Source organism: Sceloporus occidentalis, unplaced genomic scaffold (genome assembly GCF_023333645.1).
Source record: "Sceloporus occidentalis isolate IW3139 unplaced genomic scaffold, rSceOcc1.0.p SCAF_4, whole genome shotgun sequence".
Classification (NCBI taxonomy): domain Eukaryota; kingdom Metazoa; phylum Chordata; class Lepidosauria; order Squamata; family Phrynosomatidae; genus Sceloporus; species Sceloporus occidentalis.
The window spans coordinates 180976173-180997375 of record NW_028316984.1 but is presented as its reverse complement, the minus strand read 5'-3'; the positions used below and the strand labels follow the sequence as shown (position 1 = coordinate 180997375).

The 21203-nt window shown below is 39.8% G+C and overlaps 1 long non-coding RNA gene across 1 annotated transcript; it reads left to right on the top strand.

Moving 5' to 3' along the window:
• Positions 1–12952: 12952 nt before the first annotated feature.
• Positions 12953–18892, top strand: LOC149315102 (uncharacterized). Its single transcript, XR_016281159.1, has 3 exons — positions 12953–13236; positions 14360–14588; positions 18778–18892. It is a non-coding gene; the product is annotated as an uncharacterized LOC149315102 (long non-coding RNA).
• The last annotated feature ends 2311 nt before the right edge of the window (positions 18893–21203 follow it).

Below are 21203 nucleotides of genomic sequence, written 5' to 3'. Positions count from 1 at the left end.
CAATGCCCTATTCAGCTAAATATTGAGTTCATGCTTGAAAATCAGGGGACTGGCATCATCTCTTTCCTGTACCTGGGTTTGGCTCTACTCTTAGGGAAAGTGAAGCAAGTCACTTAGCCAGAGAGAGAGAGGAGACACAACAATTCTTTTGCTGTGACTTTTGGCGCTCTTGGCTGTTCCTTTCTTTTTGAGAACAGAGCTGTGTGCTCCACACATCACATTGCCTTACCTTTGCCTGTTTCAATTATAGAATTGTCAGTATTCAGCTGGCAGGCTACACCGAGTTACCTGAGCCTCTCCCTACATAATCCACCCCGCACTCTTAGAACACCAGGGAAGAATCTGTTGGTATCACATACAACTAGACTGACTTCTACTTCCCAGAAAGCCTTCACTGCAGCTGTTACAAAACTTTGGAACAGTCTCCCGGAAGAGATCCATCTTACTACTTCCTTGGAGGTCTTTAAGAGGACAGTTAAGACAGATCTCTTCTGGCGAGTTTACCCACCTGATCTCTTATAAGACATATGTTTCTATCTCCTTGACCTAGATTGAAACATCTCTTTCTGTTTCGCTTTGATAGTATTGTTTTAATTGTTATCCATTTTTATATTTTATTGTACTAAATTGTTGTTTTTATTGCTGTGATTTGCATTTGTATATTGTATATTGATAATGGGCTGTAATCTCACCTCGATCCACCTGGGAGAGACGGGAAAATATAAATAAAAAAATTATATTTTTATATATAAAATATATATCCAATCCATCTGCCTTGGTCCAGGCCTCAGAGGGAGAGAAGAACTGCTGGACCTGCCCTCCCACTCACCATTCCCTTCTCCTTTTGTGTCCTGTCTCTTTAGACTGTAAGCCTGAGGGCAGGGAACCGTCTATTATCCCCTCTGTTGTAAACCGCTCGGATTCCCAGTGATTGGGCAGTATATAAATAAATCCTATTATTATTGTTATTATTATTATTATACCAATGCTCCTCAAAGTGGTGGTTTGTAGACTAGTGTCCATCTGTGCAACCTCATCTGCCAACCCACAGCAAATTTCCAGGAAAGAGACAGTTGCACCTAATGGGTATAAATTATGGATCACAGAATCATGGAATTGGAAGAGTCCTTTTGGGCCAACAAGTCCAATCCCCAGTTCAATGAAGGAATTCCAGATAAAGCATCCCCAGCAGTACCTATCCAGCCTCTTTTTAAAGATGTCCAGCAAAGGTCACACCATCACCTCTCTAGGTGATACCCCAGATGAGGACTGATTAGTGCAGAATATAGTGGGACTATTGCTTTTTGCAACCCCTTCTTCAAGCACTCCAACCCTTACTGTGTATCTTTTTTCTTGGGATTCCACCCAGTATTTCCCTGAACTAGTTAAAATCAGTATTTCTGAAATCCAAGGTCCATGTTTTTGTTTGTTTGTTTGTTTGTTTGTTTTATTGCCCTGTCCTACAATTGTGAATTCTAGCATTACATAGTCACTTCTCCTTAAATTACCAATTATTTTGATTCCAGTGACCAATTCCTCCCTGTTGCTTAGGATTGAGTCCAGGATTGCTGAAATTGCTGAAATTCAAATATGGCATTAACTGAAGGCACAGGCATAGTGTTTTATTGTGTTAACACTGAGATGAGACATAGTTGTTGTGCAACCTGATCCCTTTAAAGAGTTGTTAAATCACAAATGTCAACAGTAATATTTCAGAAATATTGGACTACAACTCTGGAGACCAGGATTTGATTCCCAGCTTGGCCATGAAACCCACTGGGTGACCTTGGGCAAGTCACATGCTCCTAACCTCAGGAGAAGGCAATGGCAAACCTCGTCTGGACAAATCTTGCTAAGAAAAACCCATGATAGGTTTGCCTTGGGGTCACCATACACGTCAGAAACAACTTGAAAGAACACAACACACACACCAGTCCAGGGCACAGTAGAAAAAAAATGCCTGCCTATCCCCCACATGATATAGCCTGATCAGCAGTGGTCTTGTCAATTTCTAAAAGGGCACCATCTTGTCCTTCATGTCCAACATGTCAAAATGCCTTGAGCTGAGATACTGCCAGATTACTTTGCTGTGGTTCCCAGATTATATACAGAGGAGTGTCTCATTGGGAGACTATTCCATACAGTGTGGACTACATAGTGTTCTGTATCACTATGGTTGATCTCCCAAGGATCAGTGGTATAGGAATTGCCTGTCCAATCCTAACTTGCTAAAATGTGTGTGATGCCGCTACAGTGTTTCTGACAAATTTGTTATTGCAGAAACAGCCGTATGAGAGGATATTATGTGTATTCCTAGAGGATATGCTAGCTGTCAAGCTTAGAGATGCAACAGATGTTAGCCAGTGCTACTGCATAAGTCTCTTTAGTGTATTTGATAGGAACATTCCTTGTTCTTTTCTAGCGTTATTGCAGCAGATACTGCAAGTGGGGATTGCTGGTTTGTTTTGAATTATTATTATTATTATTTTGTTAGAATGATTGCTGCTTGAGTAGTGTAGATGGAAGAGAATGGTGTCACTCTTGTTTTGTTTTCTTTCTATTTTCTTCCTGGTCTGACCCCATTTTGCATGACATTCAAATGTTTCTGCGATCTGGTTCACATTCTGTTCTTGATCCATCCACAACAAACATTTCTTCATTTTCACAGAACAGGTGAGTTCCTAAGGCATACTTTCCAGATCACCTTGGCTCAAATAGGTCACATGGAATCCAGACACTGAAGATGTAGTTTGCTCAACATCAATAGCCTTTTTCTCACAACAGAAAAAAATGGCTTTGCCTCTCTTTCCATACAGCCACAGCATAACCAGGCAAAAACTGTACTACATTAAGGTAACAGACCATTACACTAGCGTTGTGAACCAACAGGGATTTGGCCTACATGTAGGTTTGCTCAAATATTTAACATTTGCTAAAACATTTCAGCTCAGAATATATTATGTTCTTACATATATATTTAGTTTGCATTTTGACACATTATTTAAGTTGATAACTAAATTAGAAAATGTTCAGAAGAGTGAAATGCAAAGGATAACTGCAGTTTGATTAGAGTTTGAGAAGTTACCTTTTCTTTGGACACTAATTCCCATAATCCCCTAGGCAGTAGGGCTAATACTAGCCACATTGGTCAGAGGTTGTGACAGCTGTTATCAATAATAATAATAATAATAATAATAATAATAATGCCCTTTCATTCAGAGACATCCATTAGTCAGGGAGAAAATTTAGAAGATAATTTTCTGAATAGAACTCTTAGCCTGTGTCTGCACAGGTCAGAATACTCCAGGGACAGAGTATTCTGGCCCTGAACATGCCCAGACATCCCACTGTCACTTCAGGTCTTTGGCTGTGAAACCAGTCAGTTGGCCATTGCTGGTGCAAGTCAGCTATGTTAAGGTCAGAACAAGCCACCCAGCATCCATCACATAGCTGGGAGCCTCACTCTGATCCCAGAATTTGTGACTTGCACCAATGGTGGCAATGCTGGGAGGCACAATGTTGCCTATCATTACAATGGAAGGTTCCATATCTTCCAGGAAGATGTGGAGCAAAAGGTGCCAGGTTGAGCAATAGCAATAGCAAGTACAGTTCTATACAGCTTATCAGTACACTTAAGCACTCCCTAAGCGGTTTACAAAGTGTACACTAATTGCCCCCAATAATCTGGGTACTCATTTTAGTGACCTCAGAAAGATGCAAGCCTGAGTCGAGCTTGAGCCCCTGGGCTGGTATTGAACTTGCAACCTTACAGTTTGTGAGTGAGTGGCTGCAGTACAGGCATTTAACCACTGTGCCACCAGATCAGTGCTGAACTGGCCATACATTATCCAGACAGTTCACACCAGAACTGGGGATTGGCATTAAATCATCCGGACTGCTTACTGGGAGAACAAGGGGAGAACATTTTACTTGGCCTGTGTGCACAATGCCTTAGAATCCCCTCAGTTAGGTTGTTCAAGAGAGAGATGAGGGATTTCCAAATCACTGGCCTAGAAGGTATGGATCAGAACATTTTGTATCAAAATTGACAAAGAACAGACTTCTCAAGGATCCCTGGTCTGTCTCCCATTCATTTCAGCTCTAGAATGCGCTGAGCATTTAAAAAGCCATGATGATACATTCCAGGTACACTCTCTACTCTGCCAGGTGATCCTTTCATCTTATTCCAATTTACCTGCTTAGTGTGAGACCAAATGCTCACCACTTAAATACTTTGCACTCTTTAACAAACCTTTACAGTTGCTTAACCTTGGACATCAAACTCATTTTCATTATAAACGAAGTATAAAACATAGCCTTACCAGAGAGATTTTATTAGCCCTTCAGCATCACTTTTGACCTTCCATTAGACTGCTTGTTATTTGGGGCACCAGGAATTTAACAATAGATAACAAGCAGAAAGCACACACTTTGGGCAGAATTTTTTAAAAAGTTATCTGAAAGAGTAAGCCCTTTAGCTCATCTTATTACAAAGACACATGATTTCTCAGCAAGGCCCACATACTTCCACTAATCTGGTAGTTTTTCTAGGGTATTTCTTTCTCTTTTTTTCTTTCTCCTCTCCCCCCCACCCCCCCCGTAACCTATTTCCTCCTAGTTTCTGAAACAGCTATGAGGACTGTAACCATCAAAAGTGAAACAGATAGAACAACGCAGGTCTAAAATAGCCTGGATTTTTTTTTAAAGTGCTTTCTTTTAAAATATATGATTATATAATAATGTGTGGTACATGCTATTTCACAGAATGGGCTATGACAGTGGTTCCCAAACAGTGATAATTTGTTTTGGATTTCTGATCCAAGAAGCCCCAGCTAATTTGGCCAGTGGTCAAAATTTATGGGAGCTGAAGTCGAAAACATCTGAAGGACCAAAGGTTGGGAACCACTGGACTAAGGCTTCACAGTTAATTTAGCATGTTCAATAATTTTCACTTTCCTGATCAGAATGCAACATGAAGAGAGAGATGGAACCTCAATTTTAAACAATGGGTTATATGTAGAATGAAATGTCTTTAAGTTTCTCAAGTTAGGTTAAGCTCTAGTCATAATGGAGGAACTAACGATAAAGGTAAAGGTAGCCCCTTGACATAAATGTCCAGTGATAACCAACTCTAGAGGATGGCGCTCATCTCTGTTACTAAGCCAAAGAGCCAACATTATCCGAGGACTTCTCTGGTGGTCATGTAGCCAACATAACAGCACCAGACATTGCTACCTTCCCACTGAAAAGTGGTACCTATTTATCTACTTGCATTTGCATGCTTTCGAACTGCTAGGGAGCACTGCCATAGCCATTTACTAACGGGGGGGGGGGGGGGATATCAGAAGTGACCAGGCAGGACCTTACTGTACTTCTGCAGCTGGGGGGAAATGGGGTTACAGTCTGCCACCCATATGCAAGGATTGTGTAGCCATGGATTCAACCATCCATGGCTTTAAAATGTCTAAAAAAAATAAAAAAGCAAACTTTGATTTTTCCATATTGTATATATTTAATATGACATTATATATAATGAGATTAAACATCCACAGATTTTGGTGTCCATGGCAGGGGTGGGGGTTGTTCCTGGAACCAAGCCCCAGAGGATACCGAGGGATCACAGTACTATCTCCAATCTCTAGCCTGCATAAAGACAGGATTCTGCTAACTCCATGTGGCAAATGCAAATTTATTTCATAATAATGCTAGCTGAAAAACTGCATCGCAGACATACGACCCATCCCACTCCCTCCAGTTACTCATGCAACCAATTTTATACAGTTAGAAACATCAAGTGGTAAAGATACTTCTGGAAGTACCACTTTGGACTGTGGAATATGGCAAACTGAATATTCTTTGTGTTAAAAAAATGAATTTAAAAAGTTCCCTGTAAATGAACTCGCTTGCCAAGGGAAAATTGTGGGTTTTTTGGAAGTTTGGGGGGGGGGGGGAGAATTTAGCAGGTCAAACATGCAACCACCCTCCCCAATGCCTTGTGATAAATGTTACAGATGTAAATATTTACTTAACCTTTTCTCTTATACAATGATTATTTTCAAATGTTTAAGCTGTGCTGTGGGAGTTTCTAAGTGTTTTTATGCATTTTGATGGATTAACATTTGGAAACAATACAGTTACACAAAATATCCTTGTTCTGACCATTTCCTTGCAATTTAAAAAAAAATCATTTATTTTTTTAATTTACATTTCACATCCCTAGGTGAATACACAGAAGAAAATTTCTGGCTTCTGCAATCCTCCTACAGTATTAACAAAAAGCTTCCCTATGGACTGGCAGAGTGTGGTGTCCACAGCAAAGCAGCCAGCCTGAATACACCTAAGGATAAATTAATTCAGTGTTGTTGATACAAAAAGTAACATAGAAAGGCTGAGGTCAGTCTTGTTAACAAAATGAGCCTGATATTGTGGTATATCGTTCCCTTCCAATGGCGTTTGTATGGCCCCCAAGGGGAAATGGTGCTTGGCAGTTGTTTATCTGTATTCTATGATGCCGTGTCCTGCAGGGCATATTAAAGCCCATGAAATAATGATGAAGCTGAGGGGTAATTAAAAGCCATGGTGACATTGATCTGCTGAAATTTCAGAGGGAGATAAGGGCACACAGGGAGACTATCCATCTTACCTCATGCAGGGCCAGGTTGATTGGCCTACTGAGTATTGAAGATGGCTAAGTTCCTCACCTGTGGCCATGAGGACTCCCAGTGCAGCAGACCTACTGGTTTAAGAGCTTTGCAAAACAGGAGGTTGAAGGAGCTGGTGTGGCCACAGCTGTTCCTCTGTGTTCTTAAAGATTGGGGGAAACCATTTAAAGGCACAGGACTCTGCAGTCATATACAATAAGATATGAATTTTATGATTCTATGATTTTATGATGTTCTGGAGAAGGTGCCACATTATAGTTAGATCTAGCATGCTTCAAGACACCTATGTGGCCATGCCATGATAACATCTCAGTAGTAACAGGAGGATTCTATCTCAGGGAAACAGAATAATAGAAATAGAATAATACCTTCATCCCATTTGATATTTCACCACTTTAGATTTCTGTGATAGTAGAAACAAAGCAAACAAAGAGGCCTTCATTCTCCTGCTGAAAACACTTGGACAGCAAGAGTGTTTTGAGGCTGGCTCTACCATTCAGCAAGAAGAAGCAACCTGCTTCACAGGTAGCACTTTGTCAGAAGAGTAAATGAAGTAGGAAACTGGTGTCTGATTGGTACAAAAAAACCTTTTAAGGCAGTGGTTCCCCAACTCCAGTGATCCTCCAGATGCTTTGGACTTCAACTCATAGAAGTCCTAGCCAGCTTGGCCAACACTCGCGAATTCTAGGAGCTGAAGTCCAAAACATCTGGAAAGGCAGAGTTTGGGAACCACTGTTCTAAGGCATTGAATGAAATGAGTAGGGCACCACTTCAGGTAGTGTCACAATGTTGCTTGGTTATCTATGAACAAGTTACATTTTTAGTTCTGCCCCCAAAAGCACATCAGGATGAGCTCTGGGACCCAATCTTCACTGCAAAAATCATTCAGCTTGACACTGCTTTAACTACCATGGCTCAGTGCTGGATTTTTAGTTTTGTGAGATATTTACCCTTCTCTGTCAGAGAGCTCTGGTGCCACAACAAACTACAAATCCCAGGATTATATAAGATGGAGCCATGAAAGTTAAAGTGATGTCAAACTGTATTATTTCTGCAGTTCAGATGGAGCCTAAGAGAGGAAAATTGTTGTAATGACATAGCTGTACAGAAACTGCAATTTTCCAGCTTTTGTGATTGGCAGTGGAACAGAATGCATTTTTTTTTCAGAAAATCTAGGTATTTTTGAGGGTTATGATTAGAGATTTAAAAACTGGTTGGAAATCTTTTTGAGAAAATTTGACTCAACACATTGAGACATCAGGTCATGGAACGAGTCAACTGCCATAAGATTTTGTGCACTTCAGGACATTATTGTCAAAAATAATTTTTTCATAAAATTTTGTCCCTCTGGGATTTTATTTTTCATAAAATCCCAAATACACCCCCCATTAGTGGAAAATATGCCAAAAAAAAAAAAAAAACCCATGCTTCTGCACTATTGGAATGGACACTGAAATAGCCAACACAGGCTAAGCAAGATGAGTTAAAAGTAAAAAACACTGGAGTAAACAAAAATCCTGATTGTATAAAACATTGATGCAATCTGACCTATCAGGAAATGGAACCTGAAGTCTTGGTGGATTGTTATTATTCTTTGACCTCAGTTTTTGGTGACCCTATGAATGAGATGTCTCAGAGAACTTTAGTCATCTACTGCCCTGCTCAAGTCTTGCAACTTGTATCAACTTCTTCTTGTTTTACTGTCTTCCACCTAACCAAGCATCATTGCTCTCTGAGGATATGTCCAAATTACAGCAGCCACAATTTAGTCATCACTCCTTCTTATGTAGAAGAGATGTCTTCTACAAAATCCAAGAAATTCAAGGGAAATTCAAACCAAGAGTAGGGGTGCTATATGAATAAAACAGGAACACATTACATGATCAGGACAAAATAAAAATCAGTGGAAAGAAGAGACTGAAGAAAAATGTTAAAGAGATGAAATAATGACACATTCCTTCAAGAATGTGAAGGTGAACTATCCTTGTGGATAGTTTGGTTAAAAGTGTGACCCAGTCTGTAGCTCTTTGGGAAAGACAAACCTCATGTTGGGGAAACTTAGGAAATCAATAGAAAATAAATTTACTACAACTATAATATCATTATAGGTGCATTCATCTATGGTGCAACCTTCCATAGTAAACTGTTTATAGTTCTGATGACTGCATAATTGAAAGGGTTGCTATAAAGCTAAGGAAGTTATAGAAAAGCAAAATCAAAATGACCTAGACCATGGACTTAGAACAATTGTTCTTCAAGGAATGGTAAATGCTTTAGGGCTTTTCAGCTTAGAAAAAAATTGGTTGAGGTGTGTGTGTGTGTGTGACATTTGTTGGTTTTGTTGACCACCATCGAGTTGATCTTGATTCATGTCTGCCCTGTGGATGAGATGTCTCCAAGACCCCCTATCCCCCACTACTTTCATTGGTTCTTGCAGATTCACATACATGGCCACCTTAATGGAGTCCACCCATCTAGCATGTGATCTTCCTCTCTTTCTCTTTCTTTCTACCTAGTATTACGGTCTTTTCTAATGAGTCATGTCTTATCATGATATGGCCAAAGTATGATAGCCTCAGTTTAATCATCCTGGCTTCCAAGGAGCTCTCAGGCCTGATCTGTTCTAGGACCCATTTATTTGTTGTTGTTTTTGGCTGTCCACAGAATCCTCAGTACTCTTTTCCAGCGCCAGATCTCAAATGAATTGATTTTCTTTTTATCTGTTTTCTTAATTGTCCAACCCTCACATCCATACATGGCAACGGGGAACAGAAATGCTTTTATGATTCTGACTTCCGTGCTTAGTTGTATGTCTTTGCTCTTTAGGACCTTTTCTATTTCTTTCATAGCTGCCCTCCACATTGTTAGTATTCTTTTGATTTCTTGACTGCAGTCCCCCATTCTGATCAATGTTTGGTCCAAGGTAAATTCTGTTTCCTCATTGTCTAGGTTGAAATTATGAATATCCTCTGTGGTCATTGTTTTTGTTTTCCTTATTTTCAACAGAAAACCTGCCTTTGCACTTTCTTCCTTGATCTTCCTCAGTACTTGCTCTAGGTCTGTGATGTTTTCTGCTAGTGATATGGTGTCATCTGCATATCTTAAATGGTTGATATTCCTTCCTCCTATTTACATACCTCCCACTAGTCTCCAAGCCTGCTTTTCACATAATATTTTCTATATATAGGTTGAACAGATAGAGCTGATAGCCCTGCCTGACCCCTTTGCCAATCAGAAAACATTCTGTTTCTCCATGTTCTGATCTGACAGTAGCCTCTTGTCCTGAGTACAGATTCTTCATCCATACTATTAGATGTGTTGGCACTCCCATGCCTTTAATGCTGTTCTACAGCTTTTCACGATCTATGCTGTAGTCATTAAAACACATACTGATTTTCCTTTGGAATTCCTTGTTGCATTCCATTAGCCATCACAGATTTGCAATGTGTTCCCTAGTGTCTCTGCCTTTCCTGAACCATGCTTGCATCTCTGGGATTTCTCTTTCCATGTATGGCTGGATTCTTTGTTGCAGTCACATTCTCTCAGCCTAAGAGGAAAGCAGTGGCAAATCCTTTCTGAAGAAATCTTGCCAAGAAAATCCTGGTTGAACGCTTACCATAAGTTGAGATCAACTTGAAGGCACATAACAACCACAACGAATAGGATGTATATAGAGACATTCTTGTGCATATATGTGTGTGTGTGTGCGTGCGTGCGTGCGTGTGTCTACACAGACATACCCTGAACTGAACACATCAGCAAGGCACCATTGCAAGAGTTGCCAGAAGAACAATTGGCAGAGAATTTAAGTGCCACAGTAAATTATAAACTCCATGACTCTGTAGGATGCAGTCATGGCAATTAAAATGGAATCATAATGCTATAACAGTGTGATTTGAAAGGCCCCAGTATTTATATAAGCAACTTGGGACTTTCCAGACTGTTGTAATTTTAGAACCCACAAAATATGTACAGCTTAATTCCACTAATAATTGTCAATATCAACGAGAAAGGTTCCTTTCCTCCACCCCAGCACAGAAGATACATACATGGAAAGATTAACCCCCATAACCTACTTAATCTTTCCAAGTATCCAGGACTGTGCAAAGGGGAGTGATGATGAAGAATGCTTTCTTCTCTCCCCTCCACCCAAAATCCTCCCCACTATGCTGCAGTGCCTCAGTCTCCTTGAGTCTTCTTAGGTTTCTTCTTTGTATTTAAATAATGCAAATTCGAAAGGGGAAGAATTCCCCCCTTCCTGACTCCTTCTACCCACCCCCACTGTGATGCCATTGCATAATTATCTGGGCTGGTTGAAAGAATGAAACCCAGTTCAAAATGTATGAGTTCATTTTTATGTTCTACTGAGAAAATTTATTCAGTGTGACTGCTCAGTAGCGAGTGCAGTAAAACACCTTAATCCCTGGTTGAAGAAAGGTAATACCTTGACAGATGTGTGCCTCCTACTTTCCTTGCGGCCATGTTTCAACAACAAACCTTTATTTCTGCTTCTTGGCTGTAGCAGGGAGGGAAAAAAATGAGTGGAGCAATAAAGCAGTCAGAGAAATCTCTGGAGCCAGGCAGCAATGCAATAGTAATGACAGATTTTTTAATGTGGCGGGAGAGATTGACAGGGAAATGTCTTCAGAGCAAACGCACGCCAGATGGAATGAAAACGGTTTATTGGAGTATGGAGATGCTACTGAACCGAATAGAGGGCGGGTTTAAGGTGGGTGTTTTATCTGATTCAAATAAACAACAACACCTCCATCACCACCTTAAATTCCCCTATTTGGCCATTGTGTAAACTGGTCTGTAAAAACAATAAATGGGAGTGGAGGGAGGAAGGGTCTTTATGAAAACTTGCAGAAACTTTGAAAACAAAAAATTTTTATGTTTTGAGTTTACCTGTGCTGGACAGAGTGGAAGAGGCAATTCATGTGGTCTCTCTCTCTCTCTCTCTCTCTCTCTCTCGAAGGGGACAAAATCAAATGACAAGTATATACCAAAAGTAAATAAGTCTTATTATATATATCTATCTCCCCAGCCAGAAAGACACTTTGTTTTTCAAGACAGGTTTTAAAACAAAACCGATCTTTTGTGCTTCCTTCCAACTACAGTTAACCAACACCTGGATATTCTGCAGAATGGCCTTAACAATTCCCATAAAGGTAAAGTGCTGTAATATTTTATATGTTATAAAAAAACCATGAAAACACTCAGATATGTGAGTGGTTGCATGTGAGTGTGAGTGATATGTGTGTGAGAGACAGAGAGAGTGAGAAGGTAATTGTTTTAGTGCATTTTAACACTTTATGATCAGTAGACTGTTCGGTGGAGAAAAATAAAGAAGAAAGACATCTAAGATGCACCCTTTTGTTTTCCAAAGGCTGTCTTTCTCTCAATAGCAGGCACAGTGATTTAGATCCTACTGTATTTTCCTCTATCAAACAGACAGCAGATGCATACTTTAGATTATAAGTAATCACACCAGTTGAGAGGTAAACAATACCTTTGTTGTCAGGAGTCTTATTCTGATTCCTGAGATTAACACAATCCATTTACCCCATGAACTGTAGAAGAAGAAAAAAGCAGTGTGGAGTGTGTGGTTGTGTGAGAGACAAATGGAAAAGAAAGGCTGAGGTATATACGTATGGCCTCCTTTAATTTCTGATTCTATTAAAAGTTTGCCTCTGTTCTTCCTGTGCCCTTTTCCTCTTGCCTTGACCATCTTGAAGAGCAGAAGTTTGAGTTTGCTACTTTCACTGTTGATGTGTGTGTGTGTGTGTGTGTGTTCTCCAGTGTAATTTGTGGAAAGGTAAGAGATGGATGGCCAAGGATGAGGGCAGAGGGAGGAGAGACAGAGGATAGATGATCCAGGAAAGTCTGCAGTCCCCCCCACCACCACCACCATGTCATTCCATCTGATATCTACAGTACTAGGATAACAAAGCTTTAGGCAAAATAGTTAACACTGACAGGAAAAGTAATTGGCAAAGCCTGGTGACAATCCCCTCCTCTAAAAAAGAGAGAGAATATTTCAAAGATAGACTGATGGTCTTCTTTTTTTCAAAACAATTTGAAGGGGTGTTCATAATTTTACTATTTGGTTGCAATAAAATTCCATTTAACCCTATTTGGTCTCAAGATGCTTTAAGGGGGGGGGGAGTTCGCTTCTCTCCCCCCTTTCTCTCTCTCATTCCTGAGCTTGTTCTGTTTGCTGCATTTTTCCCCTCACCGTGATTTGCCAAAGCATTGACACACAAGCTGATAAGTGAGATACACAAGACTGAAGAAAAGAAATTAAAATCCACCTTAAATGACTATCATTCCCCTTCCAACAACATGTGTGTGTGTGTTTGTGCACACATACAGATGCCCGCTGAAGGCACAAAATTAAAAGAAAGAATGGGTCTTTTTTTAAAGAGGGGAAAAAAGAAAGAAAACCCATGTGATTGATGCTAACTTGCTTTCTTTATTTGTTCCATGCATTCAGGGGGGAAAAACACGCATCTGCATTCAGAAAATCAGAATTCATCTATGGCTTAGATTTGCACAGATCCTTTTGATAGTGGTGAGTAGTGTTTTTATTTTTAAAGAAATATTCTGAACTAGTGTTTAGACACGGTATTTAATTTTGTGGGGAGGTGGCACTGCCTTCTTGAAAAGTTTGTCCAGTGAATTTTCTCAAATTTCTCTGAAAAGCTTGTGTCAAAAGGAAATGAATGCAAGATATGCATATGAAACTACTGTACGTAAATGGTTCGATTCTAAACCCGTCCAAGACAATGTCACTTGGCACAATGTTGTTAACCCATTTTTAACTGTAACTTAACAGGCGATGGGATATTAGTCTCTGTTCAGAGACCTGGGCAGTACCCAGAGACATTCTGACAAGTTTCAACAGCTGCCTTAATGAAAAATGCTTTTTAGCTTATTTTACGCAGGCTCAACAAAGAATTTAGTCCCTTCTATACTTCATTCTTAAATTACTGCCTGACAGTGCACTGCATTTATGTTATTATTATTAGATTGTGGAAAGTATATACATATTCACCCTCAGCTCAACTAGTCAAATACTTTGTGTTTTCAGTTCAGAAGATGCTATATACACAATTCCAGCCTCCAAGTGTGTTCATTAGTCATTTACAAATTATTTTTTATTCCTAAAATCACCACGTATACCAGCAGGCTCTCCCGCACCCCCGCACTGTGGAATTTTGATAATGTATGTCCTAACCGCTTAATTGATTGATTAGCTTACTGCCGCTTTCTGAGACACCAAATTTATCTTTAATAGCCGGAGTCAGGCACGGCAGGCAATCGAGGAGGGGGGGTGTCCCTTGGCGTCGATTTGCTCTTAACTGGAAAGTCATTACCACTTAATACATGTAGATTGTGTTGAAAGAAAATTATGTGTAATGAAATGAGGGAAAAATTAGTGGAGTGTTATGGGCGAAAGCAGATGTTACGGAGGAATTATGCTAGCAGAGATAATCACCTTCGCTAGCATTGTATGTGCTAGGGTGTTAACTCCAGGAGAGAGAATTGGTGAGTGTGCTAAACAAATGTATTGATTTGTACGGATTTGCTACTCCAAGCTAGAGTCACCCATGGCACACACTCAGCACAAGGTTGATGCTTCACATACTCAAGCTTCTTGTTTTCTGCTACCTTTCCCTTCGTATAACATACAGAGAGACCTGCTTGAAACATGAGGGGAAAGCTGTTGATATGCTGAGCATCGTGAAGTCAAGAAATGTCCAAGGGCAGTGAGCTGAACATCATGCTATGATCTGGATGCTGTGTCCTTCCAACTAAATGTTAGCTACTGAGACGCCCATCACTGAGCATAGTTCTAAGTACCTGACAGCTTTGGGAAGGAATAAAAACATAAGAGAGAATGAAAAAGTATATTTTAGAAAGGTGAGGAATTACAGCACTGGTTTGTGCCAAAAAGAATGGAAGAATCCCTGTCTGTTCGTCTGTCTATCTGTCTTTGGTAAGGCAAAATAATTCCTTAATATATTTGGAGATTGATTTACACACACATATACACATGCATGCATGTGCGCGCGCACACACACACACACACACACACTTTTTTAAAAAAATAAAAAAATGAAATGCTGGGGAAACATGTTAAAACATTGTTTAGTTATTTTTGGTATTATCAGTGTTCTAACAGTTTTAAAATAGCCAGATCTGAAATTTATATGGCATTTATTTATTTTAGCAGGAGGTCTCTATATTCTACACAAGGCTTATTTGCACTAAAAACCTCTCCTTTATTCCTCATTTTCCAATGAAAATAAAGTTGCCCCAGGAAGATATTACTTTGTAGATTTGACTATAATAGCTACTGGTAATGGGGCTTTTCTAACATATTATAATGTACCTTTGCCTTTAAATGAAGCTTTTGCTGCTAGTTTTCTTTAAAAAAAAACTTGGTTAATTACAATAATACATACACACTTTTTAACATTCCAGGTCTCCTATTCCCAGTATTCTTGTAGGGTTAGCAAGAAGGCTGTCAATTCACTTGTCACTATATTAATGAGTCAAAGAAATGCAGCCAGCCAGCAATGAATCAATTGGAAAACTATGATGAATGCTTCAATAATTAAGGGAATAATTAAATTGCCAAATGTTGGATGGTTCTAAATGAAACAGCTTTTGTAATGGTGTCATATTGTTGTTTATAAAATACAAAAAGAAGCAGTCATTTAAACAATGCCATGGACATCCCATTTAAATGTATCTGTCTTACCTTTCTTTACTGATTTTGGCATTATTCCTGCACCAAGGAATATAACAGAGAGCCTTTTGCATGTACACACAGTAATACCCTATTAGTAGCTGGAGTTCTGTAAACATAGTTGAACTTTCCATTTGACTTTACACTCAATATTTCACACACATATCACAAGAGCATCCCCTTACTTGACAACAATTGTATTAGTTGTGGGTATATTAGTGGTCCTTTGAAACATAAATGCAATCAAGTGTGAACAATGGCCTCGTGTCCTTAAACAGGCAGGCCCACACATCAGAGAAATCCTGTTTGACTTGAAGCTCTTTGACATGTGTCACTGTCTAAGTTTTTGTGCTCATTGTTCAGATTGTACTTACCTTCTGCAGAAAGCACATGCATCCCATGGTGTTACTCTTTGGATTTGGGAAGGATCTTACAAATAGATTTGTTTAATCTCTTAGTGACTAGGAAGACAATCCTTTAAACTCTTTGGAACACTGAATTTTGGTGTACTAACATTAGCTGAAGTCCATGAATTGGATTGGATGAACATGCAGGTTGAGACTGACTTCTCTCCATATTCAGCTGATGGATATTACAGTGGACTCTTGTTATAAGTTGGGGTTTGGTTCCAAGATCCCCGCGGATAACAAAATCCATGGATGCTCAAGTCCCATCAAATATAATGACATAGCAAAAGGATGTCCCTTATAAAAAATGGAAAATCAAGGTTTGATATTTGAAATTTATACTTTTTTTTGAACATTTTCAAACCGTGGATGCTTGAATCTGTGTATAAAAAATCTGAGTATAAGAAGGGCCAACTGTACTGCCTACATCAGGGATGAAAATTTCATGGCTTTCCAGATGCTGTTGAACTGTAGCTTCCAGCAGCATTTGCTAGCACAGCCAACTATAAGAGGTGCTGCTAGTTGCATTTCAACATAGAGGTCTGCACAGTCCTTCCCCTGGCCTATATCAAAGGATGAGTTTTGCCGAGAACATGTCCACTTTCCATTGAAATCCCACTGAAGAGTTAAAAGATTTATTCATGCATCAGTGATCATAATATTCCAGCAAAACCATGTGGGGAATATGTCCGTGTTTCATTTGTTTAAATGAAAACTGAGGTTTTTCCAGGGAACAAATCCATACCTATGGGAAACCCAAAGCAAGGCTGTATGTAAATCTAGCGTTTATAAACATCACTTTGCCAGAATTACAAAGATATGTCCACTTGTATAGGTGGTCGAAGTTGTCAGCTTTGTGTTCTCCTGCATTTAATTTGTTAAACATTGACAGATCTTATAAAAAATGAACAGAACATAATTTATACCCTTATGCACCAAGCACATTTCATAGGAACAACTGTTCTTTTTATGAATATGACCATGTTGTATTTCAGGCCGTATAGCTGTTCAAGATCAGAAGCCTTTCAGGGAAAAGAAGTGAAAGCTCTAGCTCAGCAGCAAACATAACTGAATAGAGAGGGATTTAAATCTAAAGTTTTAAGAGCTAAACCGTCAAAGCTTTCTGTCTGAAGAGACAAATATGGCTGTTTCACACATTCTCTTTTTAAAAAATTAAAAAATCCTTCAAATTTATGAAGAAATTTATGAATATTGATAAGTTCTAACCAAAGCAAGACGAGAACAAGACCATATCTCGCCCACTCTTGCTATTTGGGTTTTACGTCCCACTTCCATACATATGTTATTACAAACCAGTTAAGCTGATTTTTGTCACCTTACAAATGATGGGACAATCATAGCACGAAAACACATTGAACTGAAATAATGAATGATGATCATAAAGAGTAGCGATTGAGGTGGGGGGGCAAAGGCTACCAAAACTCTTTCCAATTTCTGAGTGACTTGTGGTGAAGATGAGCAAAATGGGAGAGGGAAGACATTCCTAGAAATAATACTTAGCAATAGAGTTTGTCACTGAGAGAGATTGCCCTTAGTCTTGAATTTTAAAATTAACACGGGAATATGACAAGCCCTGTGAGACCCCCTATGGCTTTCTGGACTATTTGGCTTTTTGGACTATTTACGCAATCTATTGCTGAAGAAGAGCTGAGCTACCTGCAATCCTTCAACAGTTTGGCTTGCTGCTGAGACCAGCAGGCCGGTGGTACCAAGCTTTGCACATTTATTTTCCTGGAAGAAGTGCTTTTATCCCCTCCATTAGATCACAAGGAAGAAGAAAGTCTGCACAGAGTCACAGGCATGTTTATGGTTTGATAAATTTGCTTCAGTTGGCGTTTAAGGTGGTCTGGAGTAAGGGCTGATGCATGGAGAGGCCACCATAATGGAGTCATACCTCCAACAATGACCTAAAGAGATTCCAAAGATCTTTTATCCCCACAAAAACACTGTGACAAAAGTAAGGCTGAGAGATGCAGTAACTGGCTGTTGTTTCCACATTGTCTTCCTAATATGTTGTTTTAGTTTATATGGTAAGCTGTTTTGACCCTTCCTGGGTCTGGTTCTTGGGCCCTAATGTGACACTTATAATAGACAATCAAATATGTTGATCATTGAGTTCAATGTGGTAATGAGTTATTGATCTTCCTTCTTAATTTTTGTATAAAAATGTCCAGATAAAGGTGTACAAGATAAAAAAACCCATAATGATTTATTGTGTAACAAGTAGACTAAACATTTAGCCTGTTGCTGGCTCCATACACAGCAGGGTGTAACACCTCAGTTAAAACAAAGTAACACTTATCCCTTAACAGTTTTCACATTCTCAACTCCTAGCAAGACAAAATCTCCACTCTCGCCCACTCTTCCTATGTATTCCCATTTATTCCTAGTTCTTCCTATGTATTTCTAGCTCTTATCCTTTCTCTGTGCCTAACTGGCCCTAATTCATCTCATCTCAAGTTTTAAACTATTCCTTTATTCCCGTCCCCATCTCTATTTTTATGTGGCCCTAATTTTATTTCTAGCTGGCCCTAGGTGAACCATTTTCATCAGGGTAACTGTCTTGGTCTATCAAAATAAAAAAGTAACAGCTATATATTTACCATGTTGCTGGTGTGTGTGTGTGTGTGTGTGTGTGTGTTGGTTGTTTAAAAAACAGTATAATCTGGAAAGGTCCAAGGTAGAAACCTCTGTTTGTGAAAATGCCATGAGCATGACACAACATCCAAACCATTCTGACTGACTGGTTCACTTAGGGTTTAAAATCTTCCTGGAATTAGAACAAGAAGCGCTATTTCTTGTGTATGCTGTAATTATACACTTCTAAAGAGTATTATGGGACAATATTACAAGGCATGTTTAAACAATGTGCGAAGGACATTACATATATTTAGCATATCATCTTACTTTCTGGTTTTGCTTGTTCCAGAGGGGTTTCTGTATCTGTCTATTGCTGCAAAAACGAGATGTCCAAGATCAGCAGTTTTATTGCCCCACAAGCTTATGTGGACTAAAGGTATTTTGTATTAATTTGTAATTTTAAATTGACATTTATGTGCAAAATTAAATATTAATATTTAAAATTATTTTTAGTCAAAATATTCTTTTTACGAGAATGTTTTGTTAGTAAATGAACCAACACTGCTGTTATAATACTTGCCAGGGCAGATTTTGCAAGGGAACCTTTGTACCTTTCCACTTTCCCCTATCCTTGAGTTTGTCCCTGTTTTGGAAGAACATCTAGGGAATAAAAAGATCTTCTTTTGGATCCAAGACTTCCCAAATCTGGCCTCTTTTTGTCTTCTGGGCAGTTGGAGTAGTGATGATGGGAATATTTCTCTGCCAATCAATGCAAAACTTCAGAAATTGTTGGGAAATATAAGAGATAGCAGTGGATCTCTTTAGCAGAGTAATAAAATTGGTAAAGCAGAAGATGAACAAGTCAGACACATGGGGTGTTTAGCACAGATAGTCTTTATAGCCTCTTTTGTAAAATATATAAAAGTAGCTTTAATTACAAAACCTGTACATACTAAACACTTGGTCTAATGGAGGGGGAAGAGAAGAGACAAAATACGGTATCTGGAGGTTAGAGCGACATGGATAGAGAGCGGGTATGGAAAAGCAAATGAACTAGAAGTCAGAAAACATACAGACAAGCAATTAGTGAGCATAACATGGAAAAGTTACTAACTCCAACTGGGGTGAGTGTAGTGTGGCTTGTGGATCTCCCACCAGTTGTCCAACCACCGCCCCAGGCCACCAATTGACTCCAAACCATGCAGAAAGCCCCTAAATGCATAGAAAATTGAAAAAATAGGTCCACTCCACCCCAGAAATGACTGCCAAATATCTTTTCCTCTGCAGTCAACCCCCCCCCCCAACCTCAAAATGGCATCAAGAACTGATGTGATGACACTTCTGGTCCCTATTTTGAATGATGCACAGACCAACCCCTGGTTCTAGTGTGAGCAGTCAGGACCATGTCCAGTATGTCCCACACCAAGGCATAACAGGTTAAAACTGAGGTGTGTTACAGACACGCCTATAGTACGTCCCCAGGACATATTAGGGTTAGGAAGGGGCGTCACTTCCTGATGCCCCTAACCCTAGTAAGTATTGGGTCCATACAAAATGGCGGCACCCGTTCCACACGGACGCCGCCATCTCAGCGTAGCAGATGCATAGCGTCCGCACGTCGCATCCTGGATGTGACGCTGCGAGTGCGTGACTAGCGCCTCGAGGCGTCACATCCAGGGTGCAAAAAAACACCATTTTGGGGCTTCTTTTTGCTCCGTGAGGGAGCCGCACGGTTTGGCCGCTGCAGCTCCCTCACGGAGCAACTGGCAGCGCTGGCAGACCGCCGCTTTTAGGCAGTCTGTAACGTGCCATAGTAAACAAATTTACCTGTAGCTCTGGATCATCTGGGAAGATGTGCTGGGCTGCTCAGCACATCCCCCACAGCTGCAGATCTCCTGTTCTGAGGTCAGAATGAGGCTCCTAGCATATGACTGTCACTGGGCATCTAGTTCTAACCTCAGAAATGAGTGACTTATGGCAGTGGCAGATGCAATGGAACATCTGGGCAGACAGCTACTATGATGTGGAGACAAAGGTGGGGAAACTGCACAACTGCAGGGCCAGGATACTCCAGGCCTACCCCTTGAGTATCCTGGCCAGTGCAGACAAAGCCGATGTGCAAAAAATTCTATAGATAATGAAGTTGCAATCTGTACAGAAGATGGAAAACAGGTCAGTCCATACCAGGGGCCACAAAGTTTGATGTCCAATGCCCCCCTTACCTTGTTTTGAGTGCACATCCATGTAAATGAATATTCATGAATACCAAATACACTATCTGATAGAATTTATGAGTTACAAATCAGAAGACAATTCCAGTTAAAGTACATTATAAATACTATACTGTTCTACCCCTCCTCAGCTTGGTAGGTAGATTTGGAGTACAAGCAGAAGGGAAAATAATTCAGACTGCTTCTGATTGCATTTTGCAGTTCAGATTGTATTGTGCTTCTGATAATATCATTGGAGATGTCCTATGGCCCAAGAGTAATCTCTTCTTTGCAGCTCTCAGTGGACTTTTAAATGCAAGCCTTGAAGTTTCCCCACCCTGGCTAATTCTATTTTTGGAAGGCATGAGCCTTTTGAACTACAGAAGAAAATAGCAAGTCTTGTCTCTTTCTGTAGCTCAAATGGCCTACTCTATCCTTCCTTTCCCAAAAGGAATGAGCCATGCTGGGAAAATTTCAAGTCTGCCATAAGTGTTAAAAGTTTTAGGAGGAATAAAATCCAGAGACACCCTGGGGGGGAAAAGTTGCATGATGACTGACTGTATTA